Source organism: Eupeodes corollae, chromosome 1, assembly GCF_945859685.1.
Source record: "Eupeodes corollae chromosome 1, idEupCoro1.1, whole genome shotgun sequence".
Classification (NCBI taxonomy): domain Eukaryota; kingdom Metazoa; phylum Arthropoda; class Insecta; order Diptera; family Syrphidae; genus Eupeodes; species Eupeodes corollae.
In genome coordinates, this window is record NC_079147.1 from 249,010,262 (window position 1) to 249,023,507 (window position 13,246).

The window sequence follows — 13,246 nt, forward strand, 5'->3', positions numbered from 1 at the left end:
TTTGTTATACAGATAATAAGGCAGAAAGATGCAGAAAGAACTCTCAAGAAAATTGCGTGGGTGGTTTTTTTTACCATAGCAGTTTGAAAAAAAGGTGAAAATTTTGGTTAACCCTAAATATCTTACGAACCAAAAACACTTGAGACTTGAATTAAATTGTATATAATATATTGTAATGTGATATCAAACAAGTATATATTTTTTTAAAAATCCATTCAATTGTTTTTTTATAAATCAAAAAAACTGAAAAAATAAATGTGTCACCTCCAAAATTGTACGACTGAAATATGATTTTATCTCCAAAACAATTTTGTGCAACGAAGAATAATGTTTTTGACATCTGATAAAATTTTGAGAAAAATTGAATTTACAGCTTTTTTTTATAAAAAAATAAAAATCTAAAAAAAACATTACTCAAAGTTGGTGAAAATTGAATATCGATTCAGATATCTTTTCAAAAACTTGAAATTTAGGCTTCAAACTTATTATATCTTATAAGAAATATTGTTTTCAACATTCTGAAAAATGTTGAGAAAAATCGAATTGACCGTTTTTTTTTACAAATAATAAAAACCTAAAAAAATTAATAAAAGTTGGTAAAAATTGATTTTCGATTCAAATATCTTTTCAAACGTTTGAAATATTGGCTTCAAACTAATTTTATTTTATAAGAAATATTGTTTCCAAAATTCGATAAAATTTTGAATAATTGACAGTTTTTTTTACAAAAAATAAAACTCTAAAAAAAATAATACTAAAACTTGGTAAAAATTTAATTACGACTCAAATAGCTTTTCAAAAATTAAAAATATTTGCTTCAAACTTGGTAAAAATTGATACGAGTACATATAGACAAACTTTTAAGACAGACGGAATGGGAAGTTATCAGTGTGGGTGGTTTTAGACTCCAGATTATAGTTTTAAAATAGGTTTAAATTGTCTATGTATAACATTAACTAAAGTTTAATTTAGCAAAGACAAAATCATAACTTATCAAGGAGCTATGAATATGACCCTGTGTTTTCGGTCTAAAGACTCGGAAAGCATTCAAAGTCATTATTTCTAGTATTTAGATGATGTGTTTAAGAAAAACGTGTTTTTCTAGCAATGTACGGTAAATTTGAATGCGCGAAAACAAACAAAAGAGAACTTTGAAAGTAGAAAAATCTCACCTCATCTCTTTGTTTCTGGAACTCACATTTATTCACGTGTTAGTTCAGCCTAAGAATGATGGGATCAACAACGGCAACTAGGAAATAAGGCATACAAGCTTATACATGCATAATGCACACACAAAAGTTTAAGCTTTGAAGCAGTGATGGGACTTCTACCACTTAAGTTGTATTTCTACCACTTTGTTTTGTTTCTGAAATTCTATCACCTCCAACTCAAAATCTACCACATTTTACCATTCGCTGGTTGTTAAAATAGTTTGGCTATTATATCAACGTATTGCTGCATTGACATATTGAAAAATCGTTGAAGGACATACATTTTTACTTCTCCCATAGATGAAAAGATCAAAAAGATTTCATAAACTTGCACTTGGTGTTGATGAACATCAAATTTTAAAAGTTTGTCAAACTCGGTAGCTTTCTTAAAAAATGGTATATAAAGCAGAAGAATCGTTTATTTGATTTGTTTCATTTGAAGAGCCTAATCTAAAGGATACCAGTATTTTCAATTTTCTAGAAATTACAAAAAAACATTTTTTTTTAAATTTGATTGCCTTAAATTTAAAAATAATTATCGACTTGAACAGAATATTTTAATCTGAGACAACACAAATCCACCTCTTAGTCAAAAGTATGAAATCTTTTAAGTTGAACTTAATGAAAAATTCTATAAAACAGGAAAATATTGACATAGGATGTAATAAATTTTAGCTGCAAGACAAATTTTGGGCAACGGGAACATTTTGATCCCCTAGAAGTGTTGGTTAAATATACTTCGAAATACCAATTCAAAGATGGTTCTTATATAAAAAATTTATTTTATCGGTTGTGAGCTAGATTTGTGATTATAAAACTAATTTGAATGAACTGATTTGGTATTGTTTTTTTTACCACCTTATTGTTGGGATATTTACCACCACTTTGATTTTTCCAAGTCCCATCACTGCTTTGAAGTCAAAGACAAACTGTTTTGTCAATCGTGAAAGCATATGTGTATATATGTAATTTTTATTCATACATGTTTCTTAGTACCTATGTATATAAAATAGTGCCAAAAAAGAAAAAAAGCACGTAACATAATACATAATTTATAAATTTTTGAAAAAATTCAATTCTTCCAAGTGACACTTTTACGAAAAAGTTAACTTTGGATAATTGTAGAACTAATAATCGTGCAGATGTTGTTAATTTGTAATGTTGTAGATAATTGTTATTCAAATAAATAAAAAAAATCCTTTTGTTTTCCCTTTCGGAACAACTCTTAAACATTTTAATAAATAACATTACTAAATGCGAAGACATTTCTGGGATGCGCCTACACTGAAAACTACCAATCCTGTCTGTCTATTTGTCTTGCATAAAGGTTTTGAAGGTTTTCGTGTTGGGTTAAAAAATGTGTCAGTTGAATTATTCTTAAGTTTTTTTAAAATTATTAACCATATTTCTCATATAAGGAAATAGCTTATGTATATTGAAAATCTAGTTTTGTTAAATAGATTTTTAGTCGAAAACAAATTTTTACTAATTTAAGAAGCATTTCCTAATTTTTTACAAATTTGATGAATGAAATTAATTTGAGAGATATCAAGAACCGAACATCAATGTTTACCAAATGTTCGTACTATTTTCTTGTAAATTTTATTCTTGTATGAAAAAATATACTGGTTTGGTATCACGTTACAATATATTATATACAATTTAATTCAAGTCTCTAGCATCATTGGTTCGTGAGATATTTAGTGTTAACCAAAATGTTCACCTTTTTTTAAAACTGCTTTTTGCATTTTTCTGCACCTTGAAACGGACCTTGAAACGTTGAGAAATGTCAAAATTTTCAAATTGACAAATCGGACCCATTACAGTAACTTCCAATTTTGAAGTTAAAAATCGTTTAGATTTCCCTCTCGGTACAACTCTTAAACTTTTAAATAGAAGACATTTTAAAAATTTACACGAAGAAAGTGTAATGCCCACCTAAAACTATATTCTATTTTAATTTAAAAAAAGCAAAACTTAGCCTTTCCTTCCAAAAAAATTCCTAATTCCACTCCAAATTTTCGGACCACTCTTCTTTGGACGTAGGATTGCAACGACAAAATATGATAACCTCATTAAATTCAGCACAATAAAGCAGCTTGCACATGAACTACGAACTGCAAACTGTGGATGGTGGCATACTTAAGCATTATTCACATGAGCACGAACAACGACCAACGAATGAACGAATATTCGTCGATTTTGACATTTCTTTCACATGAGAGTTTTTAATTCGTCGCGAATGAAGTTTGACTTTGACCACCGAAACCAAAACAAGAATTTTTTTAGGTTAAATACGCGCGATTATTTTATTCGTTGCGAGTGTGGATAATGTGGAACGCGAATAAAGTTTGACAGTTCGTATTAACTACAATTTTGTCGCGACGAATAAATTTGTTTTCTTAAATTCATTAATATATGATATTAAAAAGTAAAAATATGCATTTTAAATCAAATAGAAACTAAATTGCTATTGTTTTGTTAAGAATTTGTGTAGAAATATGTCTTCAAATGTATATAAACTTACATTTTGTAAAAACAGATTTAAAAATTTTATCGAACTATACTCTAGTGAAATAGCCAGCTGCATTCCTCCCTTTAAAAATTAAATTAATAGTAGAAATTTACCCTTGACCTGAACTTCGAGTACTTTCGTTCTTTAGCCGTACAACGCGAATGTGGAATGTCTTAGTTGACAAAAGAATTATTAATTTGTTTATCTTAGCTCAAGTTTGGCGTATAAATTATAGATTAATATCAATTTTTGCTAGCTAGCCAATCAAAGTCTTTAAAAGTATATACAATTGAAATTTATTGCGATACTTGTACTTAAATACAAATTTAGAAAAACTTCGGTAACTATACTTCATTTAAAAAGTTCTTAAAGTTGTATTCACAAATTAAACGTGGTTTGTCATTCTCACCAGAGCTCAGAAACGTCAGCTAGATATATCTTCAAGTTCTTATGTGTTGTCATAATTTATGCAATCACTTTTGCAGCAACAACTTAAAAGTTTAAAAAATTAGTAAAAGACTTTAAATCGACTTATTTATGGTTTTGCGAAACATGACACATAATCTAGAAAACTAGTTTCTGAAATCATGAGTTTTTTTTAATGAATAAACCAAAATAAACCAATTGATTAGTACTAAACAATCTCGCAATTAACTATTACGATTCATCAACTTATCACGAAATAAAATACATGTATTTATATATTTTCCAAAAAATTAATAAAAAAAATCTCGCAGTACGACTAATTTTATCATAATTGAATTCCAAAATTTCAAAAACCGTCTATACATTGGATGCAAACAACCCTAACGAAGTAAGAAACTCACTTAAACGCACATTCATCACACAAGATGATGAGTATAGAATAGAACGTCATGGGTTTCTACAAGGAGTTTATCTATCGCATGTCCTCGAGGGAGTACCTCTCCTCTATATATCCTTTAGAAAACAAGCTTCTTGGTGTCAAGTTTAAATATGCGGTGATTGGTATCTGCCTTCTGTAGATATGGATTGAAGATATAAAGACACTACACACCCTCCATCTTCATCTTCATCTCCATATCTATATTCTTCCATAGATAAAGAAATATTATTTAAAATTTGAATTTGTTTCTTCTGAGATGGTTTAACTAAGTTAAAATAAAACTCAATTCAGAGAAAAGTGTGAAGTGTGAAGAGGGTATAGCAACTTTTTGAATGTAGAATTTGAACTTTTATGCAACAGATAAACTTTTTTTTGTCAAACTATACGTTGTATGTGTAGGTTTTTAATCGTCAAGACCCATGTGATTGAATAAAATATAGAAGAAGAAGAAGGGGGAGGGAGGAGAGTTGTTCTATAAAAGTGTTTACACATTGGGCTTCAATAGGGGAGTTTTTTTATTCGACTATTACTTTGAAAGAAAGAGTAGCTGGGCAAAAGAAAAATCTCGTCCCTAAGAAAAGTCGCATCCTTTCCGCAAATACTTTTACCTTCTTAGATTGTTTGAACAACTAGATAAATACCTTTGTAAGAAAGTGCAATGTATATGAATAGTATAGTTTTGAATATAGATCTATGTAAACATGCATATATTAAAATGACTTTGTAACGCATATAAGGCTTTGAATATTAAGTTTCACCTTCGCCGCCTTTTTCTTGTTAAAAATACATAGATATATGCAAAAGATTAGATAAGAGTATATTTCTTGAAATATTCTATTTAACCACAAAAAATGAAAATTCGTAATGAAATGTGATGGTTTTTATATTTTGGCCTACAAACTGACAGATTTAAAGGTTTATTTAGACTTCATCTTCAACAAAAAATAAACTGACTTATATATTCACTAAAAGGTACAAAAAATTCAAGATTTCTACATTATTTTCAAAAAAGTTTGTACTTCTTTATATAATTTTCTTTGACTATAACCGAAAATATGGGAAATAATAATAAAACATATTTTGTGTTATAATTGAAACGTTATGAAAAAAGGGAGTTGTTGGTTGAAAGCATTTCACATTAATGTAGTACGGTTAAAGAACAAATCTTTGTTCTTCACAGTACGGCCAAAGCGTTACGTTTATGGAACATTTTCAAAAATATTCGTATCGATATATATCAATTTCATTTTAACCCTAGATAGTGACAAATGTGATCTAATAAAAAATGGACCTCAAATTCATGTCTTCTATCATCAGCCATTTTACGTTATAGGGCAACAATTTTTTTTTGTGGTAGTCAATGTCAACAAATGTCGTATTTATTTATCCGCCTAAACTTCTTCCAAAATTTCTTTTTATTGATATGTGGTAGTTGTATTTTGATCGAAATTTTTAATTTTACATTTTGGAAGTGTCACTAGAAGTGTCATTAATGTTCGGTTTTTTTTTCTTAAACATACCTTTGGTATTTGTTTCGTAGTAAAAGTTGAATTTAGGTTTATTAATTGGTCATTTTATGAATAAGTAAATTATTCCCTAAATATATCATTAAAAAAAATGGCGCAATCACTTAACTGCATTAAGATATTCGATAAACAACGCAAAAAGGACACATGTAAGCGCTTCATTAATATTCGGTTTTTTGTTTTCTTTGCTGAGTTTGACATTTGCCCCGATTAATAGTTTGTCTATTTAAGAGTACCGTTAAAATAAAGTGTTCACTAGACGTTTGCATACATTTTTAAAACAATTTAGTGTAAGATCGTTTGGTTTTATTTAAGAAGTTAATCATGGGGCGCAAGGGAAAAAATGCAAGGCCTTATTATTTTTCACCAAAATAAAGGTAAAACATACAAAAAAAATTGCTGATATTTTAGACACGAAGCTAAAACTGTTTGGCAAGGAAGGATCGAACCAACGAAGTAGATGGGTCAACCAAAAAAGTTAACAATGAAAGAAGGACGGCTTATAGTAAGAAAAATTAAAGCAAATCATCGTTTAAGTGCACCAAAAAGAAAATATCTGCATCAACGGTACTCCAAACCATAAAGACAATGGTCGTGTTGACAATTGGCTTGAAGCTCGCCTCAATTCTTTATATACATGAATCGAGTTGAGATTTATCTATTCTAAACTGAGATAAACCTTTTTTGGAAACATACCAAAACATAAATCTCTTTTCTATTATTTTTTCTTGCAAAATAAGCCCAGTTAGTCCATTTTCACTAACAAAACTTAATAATATCAACAATAATAGATTCGTTTTTTCTGCAATGGGGAACACACATGATTCCAAATTCAGAACTACTTAACGAACACAGCCATCGAGATACAAATGCAATATCAATCGTACCAACATTTGAGAACGAAATCACATAAGATCCATTCGAGGCTCGTATAAATGTCAAAAACCTATCCATAGTGAGATTCTACTCTAACTTTTATCGGTGTTATTCTCAATATGGATATTGTTTTTGTTATTAGTGTAAAATCCTACTTTACTATGGATAGATTTCCCAACAAAACACGATTAATATGCGCAACAGGCAAATTTGGATCAAATTTGTGAGGTAACACAAAAATAAGGATGCAACTTAGTGGGATGATGAAATATTTGCTGACGAGAGTAAGTGCAACCTCTTTGGATCGGATGGAAGAGTTATGGTGTGGCGCAAGCAAGCAGGAACACAAAGCAAACAGTGAGCATGGAGGCAGGAACATCATTGTTTTGAGGTGCATTTCGGCAAGAGTTATGAGAAATTAAGTATTCATCGAAGGTATATTGAATAATGAATTGAGGATCCTAAAAGAATGGAGCAAAAAAGGCATTGAATACTTTCAAAAATATATAAAAAATATACCCAATCGACTGGACGGAGTTTTATCCAATTAAGGGTGTCCAACAAAATATTTAAATCAATGGTAAGAAAGATTAATTAAAAAGTTAATAAAAGCATGTAAAAAAAAGAAAATTAATGAAGTGTTATTTTTTGAGCTGTCGTATTCTTCATTTATTTTATTTTGTTAATTTGCTATTTTATTAAAAAAATATTCATATATTGAAATTATTAAATACAAAATATCTTAAAGAAAAGCTGTTTTTTAACTTTTTTAAAGTTGAAAACTGAGAAGTAGTGCTTTTATGGAAAGAAACAAAAAAGCCAAATAATAATGGTACTCACTATATTAATATTAGGATTTATAAAAGAAAAATTAGATGTTAAATTTAAAAATATTTTGACAGAGCTGAATTTTGGGGGAGAGCTTCATTAATAAGTCCTTTACACACTCTTTTTTAACACTTTTTTTTAATTCAATTGACAGATCTAGAGAGAAAGTCAAAAACATTATGGTGTTAAAGATTTACTTATTTTTTTGGGTTATGGTTGACATAATATTTTTGCTTTAAAAAACAAAGTTTTATAGTGGTACCAGAAGAAAAATGTCACTCTCCCGAAAAATGTTTGTTTAAGATTTTGCAGAAAAACAATAGTGTATGACTTTGCAATTGTCATTGGCTGCGTTCCTTCTCAGACAGATGGGGTATCCGGATACCTTTTTGTAAGTGTTCTACGTGTAAAATATCAGCTGAGATGTCAAAAAAGAAATCCAAAAGTATCCAAGAATTTCTGGGGTATGTAGGTATCTGACAGAACAGCTGATACAAGACATGGTTGAATTTCAAGAAGCTTGAAAACTGATTTAAGCTATTTGCATTTTTTAGTAAACAAAAAGATACAAAACGTTGACGTTGTATTTTAGGATGTTCTGTACATGAAAGGCGATGAAGAAGCTATTTGCCTCCGAATTTTAGAAGGTAATTATGATCTATTTTTGTATAGATAGATTATAGATTAAGGTTATCTCTTATTTATTAAATTGTTACGCACTTATCAATTCATCATCGTCCGACGAATCAGATGAATTATCCATTAAATGTTTTATCTAACAACAATTTTGACTTCGAAGCTAAAATGTTTCTCTGCTTTTTGTGAACAGCTGAAAGTTGGTTTTATTATTTGACAGCTACCTCAATATAGCTATGCAACTCGTTCAACAAGCTATCTAAGAATCTACCTATCCAAGATATCCTTTCCAACACTAGATTAAACGCAGCCATTGAAAGTTAAGCAACTGTCATTTTTGTCAGAATTTTTTTTTTTTGGCTTTGTATTATGATATAATTTTCTTAACAGTTAAGTTTCAGAAAAGAAAAGCTTTGTTTACGAATAAAAAACAAAAATGTAATTATGAATTCAACAAACTTATTACACTTGAGGTAAACACCTCTTTTATTATAGTGATACACTCCAGGAAATCACGTTAACATTTTATTTTGTTTCAAGAAAAATGGCGTTTTTGTCGTAATATAAAAAGAGCGGCTAGACGCTTACAAAAACGACTCAGTAACCTTTATATAATATTTATTTCCAAAAAAATAGAGACAATACAAACATTTTAGGAATGTCATCACAAAACTTACAATTTAAAAGTTTTATATACTTACTTACGGTGGCACTACAGTTCTGTGTGGACTAGGGCCTTACCCAACAAACTTCTTTATCTAGCTCATTCCCTAGCTGGATGTCTCCAATTTCCCACTCCAAGTTGGTTGAGGTCACTATCCACTTATGCGCGCCACCTGATTTGCGCGCCTTCCTCTACTGCGCTGTCCTGTGAGTGGGTTTCCATGCGCTCTACGTGACCCGGCCATCTTAATCGTTGGACTTTTACCCTTCTGGCTAAGTAATGTAATTATGAATAATAAGTCTACTTCGTCGCTGTACAGCTCGTCGTTCCATCCTCTCCGCTACTACCCTTCAATGCATACGGGACCGTAGATAACACGAATAACTTTTCTCTCGAACCGACCCAAGGTGCTTTCATCCGCTTTTGTCATAGTCCATGGTTCTGCACCGTATAGAAGGACGGGGATGATAAGGGTCTTATATAGCGACACTTTGGTCCCTCGAGAGAGGACTTTACCAGCCAATTGCTTTCTTAGCCCCAAGAAACAAGAGAAAACAAGAGTTATTCTGCGTTTGATCTCAGCGCTGGTGTTGTTTTCTGCCATACAGAGCCTAGGCCGATTATGTTAATGTCATCAGCATGTGTTAGTAATTGGTCAGACTTTTGAAAGATAGTGCTTTTAGTGTTGACGTAGGAGCTCTGCACAATTCTTTCAAGATGTTAAAAAATCGCATAACAGAGCACCACCTTGTCTAAAGCCTTTTTTTGACCTCGAAAGGTTCTGTTAAGTTGTTTCCAACCTTTATGAAACAGCGTAAATTCTCCATGGTCATCCTGTACAAACGGACGAGTTTGGCATTGATGCCAAAACTAGATATCGCTCTATACAGCTCGTCCCTGTAGATGCTGTAATATGCGGCCTTGAAATCGATGAAAAGGTGGTGGGTGTCGATTTGGTTTTCTTGGGTTTTTTTCAGGATCTGATGTTATGTGAATATTAGATCGACTGTGGACTTTCCTGGTCTAAAACCACACTGATAAGGGCCTATCAGGTTGTTGACGATTTGCCTTAGACGTTCACATACTATGGCGCAGACGATTTTGAAAGCGCTGTTAAGTAGACTGATGCCTCTTTAATTGGTGCTGTCTAGAGGGTCTTCTTTTTCAGAATCGGGCAAACAATTCTGAGGTTCCAATCATCGGGCATGCATTTTTCCGACCATATCTTACAGATAAGTTGGTACATGATCCTAACCATAACTTAATTAACTTATCTCCAACTGCTTTAAAGAGCTCGGCATTCAAGCCATCCGCTCCAGAGGCTTTATTAGACTTCAGCTTAGATCGGGCAATCTTTAACTCGTCTAAGTCGGGAGGACGGGATTGTTGGCTTTCGTCGTCTATGTTGAATGGATCACCCTGCCTGACAGCGGAATTCAGTTCGTCGTCGCCGTTATACAGTGTGCAGAAGTGGTCCTTCCATATCTTCACCATTGACTGCGGTTCCACTATGATGTTTCCACTTTCGTCTTTGCAGCCTTTGGTTCTAGGTTTATGTACATGTGAATTTCGTTTCACCTGTTCATAAAACTTTCGAACTTCATTCCTGCTTTTAAACCTCTCACCATCTTCGACCTCACGCTTCTCATGCCCTCTCTTTTTCTTCTGAGAAGTTGGTGTTCCCCCCTCGTTTTTTGCTCATAGAGCTCATGAGCTGCTCTCGTCCTTTATCCATATATTAAAAGAACTTCTTGAAAATTTCCTATAAAAAAGCCAGAATCTTATATGAAGAAAATTTTAGTCTGGTGCGATTTCCCTGAGCTGTTTGAGAGAATGGTGTTCAGAAATGTATACATTTAAGGTATTCAAAAAGAATTGTAAAGTCAGCCTTAAAACTCTTAAATAAGTCACACAGTTCCGCATCCTGATAAAGTTAGGCCTGATTGTACGTTTATCAGTATAATATCAAAATAAGTTTATTTAAGCATTTAACCAAAAAGCATTTAAATGTTTAAACTACCTTTAAAGAATATCATATGATTTATAATGTACCAAAATAATTATACTAGTATGATCATACACTTACAACTCTTCTTTTTTAAACCCGTGTGGACAAAAAGGGAATAGGATGATTTTTGGACACTTTTGACGCACTACTTATGATTAACCAATTCAATTCCAATCAACAAATTTGATGAATTAATTATTTGGGGAATCAGTTTAATGTAAAAATTATAAAAAAGTAATGATCTTTTTCTTTTAAACAATTATTTAAATTCCAAGGACGCATTGGATTTTTCCGTCAACCAGAAAAAAGGAGTTTCAATTTATATGTATGTAAATGTATTCTAATTATAGTTTTAATGTCAAAAAGAAAATTGAATGAGGTATTCGATCATTTTTAAAAAGATTGGTTGATAATTTGTTTTCTATAGTTCAGCAACGTGCGGTGGAAATTTGACAATGCTGTCCAGTTTCCACCATTGAGAATTAAAATGATATCTTCATTGTTGAGAACTTTTTTTCCCCAAAAATCGCGTCGGATTGTCTGAAGGATAGGGCATCTTTCTAGGAAATGCATTACATTTTCGGTTTCTTGGAGATTACATCATAATGTGCACCAAGTTTTGTCGTTTCAGCCGTGTGGTTGGTAATTTAAACACAAAAAATTAAGGCTTTTGTACTGATAGGATATCGATAGTCGAAATAATTGTTCACACCCATGTCGTAATTTAACTGTCCATACTCACTTTGTTGAGCCGACTCTCCAAATTTTGTAAAAAAGGATGCTTCAATTTTCCAAGCCATAGTGGGCATAAAGTTTTCCAATCCTCTATACCTGATTCTAGCAACTGGATGTCATGTTCAAGACCAAGTCGAGTCCACTCTTCAAAGAACTGGAATTCCTAGAAAGCAGATGTCTAACGATTATGTTGGTAGCCGATTTTTTGATAGCACTGTCACTTTTAATATATATTGCAGATGCATCTTCAATGTGAAGATATGGAGTGGTGCCACTCCTGTTTCTAGATGCAACATACAGGTACCTAGGTGTATTTTCTGGGACCCATTACTGGCAACCATAGCATAATATCGACAACATTACGGCCTGAAATATATTAAACTTTGTGCTTGGGGCAATATGCCTCTTGTTTAAGACTCTGTTCCAGTTGCAGTTGATAGCTTTTTTTGCTTCGATTAGCCTTCAAATGTTTTTGTAGAGATAGTGATGGCGTTATGATTACCCCCAAAATTTTTATACACCCTCACTACCTCGAGATCTACATTTTGCATTTCCATTTTTCTTGCATATCTTCCTGTTCCGTTGCGAAAAATCATTACCTTCGATTTATTGGTATTAACAGTCAGATTCCATAGGTTAAAATATGATTAGAGTTTGTTTATCATTATTTGCAACATATTTGGAGTCTCTGCAAATATGACATCATCTGCATATAAGAGGGCTTTAATGTGGCGCCGGAAAAATTAATTCCACCTGGTAAAAATGTACTGAGATCGTCTAGGAAAAAGAGAAAATAGAACTGGGCTCAGAAGACAGCCTTGTGTAACACCTGATGTCCAATCCATACCGTTGTTTGGTTGCTCGCGTAGAGTCCTTTCAACATTTGTGTGGATATACCTAAACAGCTTAATAGCTTGTAAAACAATGCATTCCGATCAATTGAATCGAAAGCTGACTTGAAGTCAATGAAGAAAGTGTATAACTTCTTTCCTTTCGTTAGGAATGATCTGGCAATACACGTCAAAGAAAATATACTGTCCACCGTTGAGTATTCTTTTCTGAAACCAGCCTGATATTCGCTTAGCAGATTGTTACCTTGAACCCATAGCGTAATTCTCTCTAAAATTACACCTGTAAAGATTTTCCTGATAGAGTTCATAAAAGATATGCCACGACAGTTTGTTGGTTCGTTTACGTTTTTTGAAAATTGGAAAAATGATATTCTTTCGGAAGCTTTCCGGAAAGTCATTGCTCATGAAGATATAGTTGTACACATCTGTTAGTTTTATTAAAACGGGAACGCGATCGTCTCCTGGAGCTTTGTTGTTGTTGCATCTGTGAAGGACAGTCACTACTTCTTGAATTGAAAACGCACATCATGC

General features: G+C 32.0%; 1 protein-coding gene across 4 annotated transcripts in view; it reads left to right on the forward strand.

Annotated features, from left to right (window-relative positions):
• Positions 1-13,246, forward strand: part of LOC129939414 (sodium-dependent serotonin transporter) — a 92,918-nt gene that overhangs the window by 60,529 nt on the left and 19,143 nt on the right. The gene's annotated exons all lie outside the window — the stretch shown is intronic.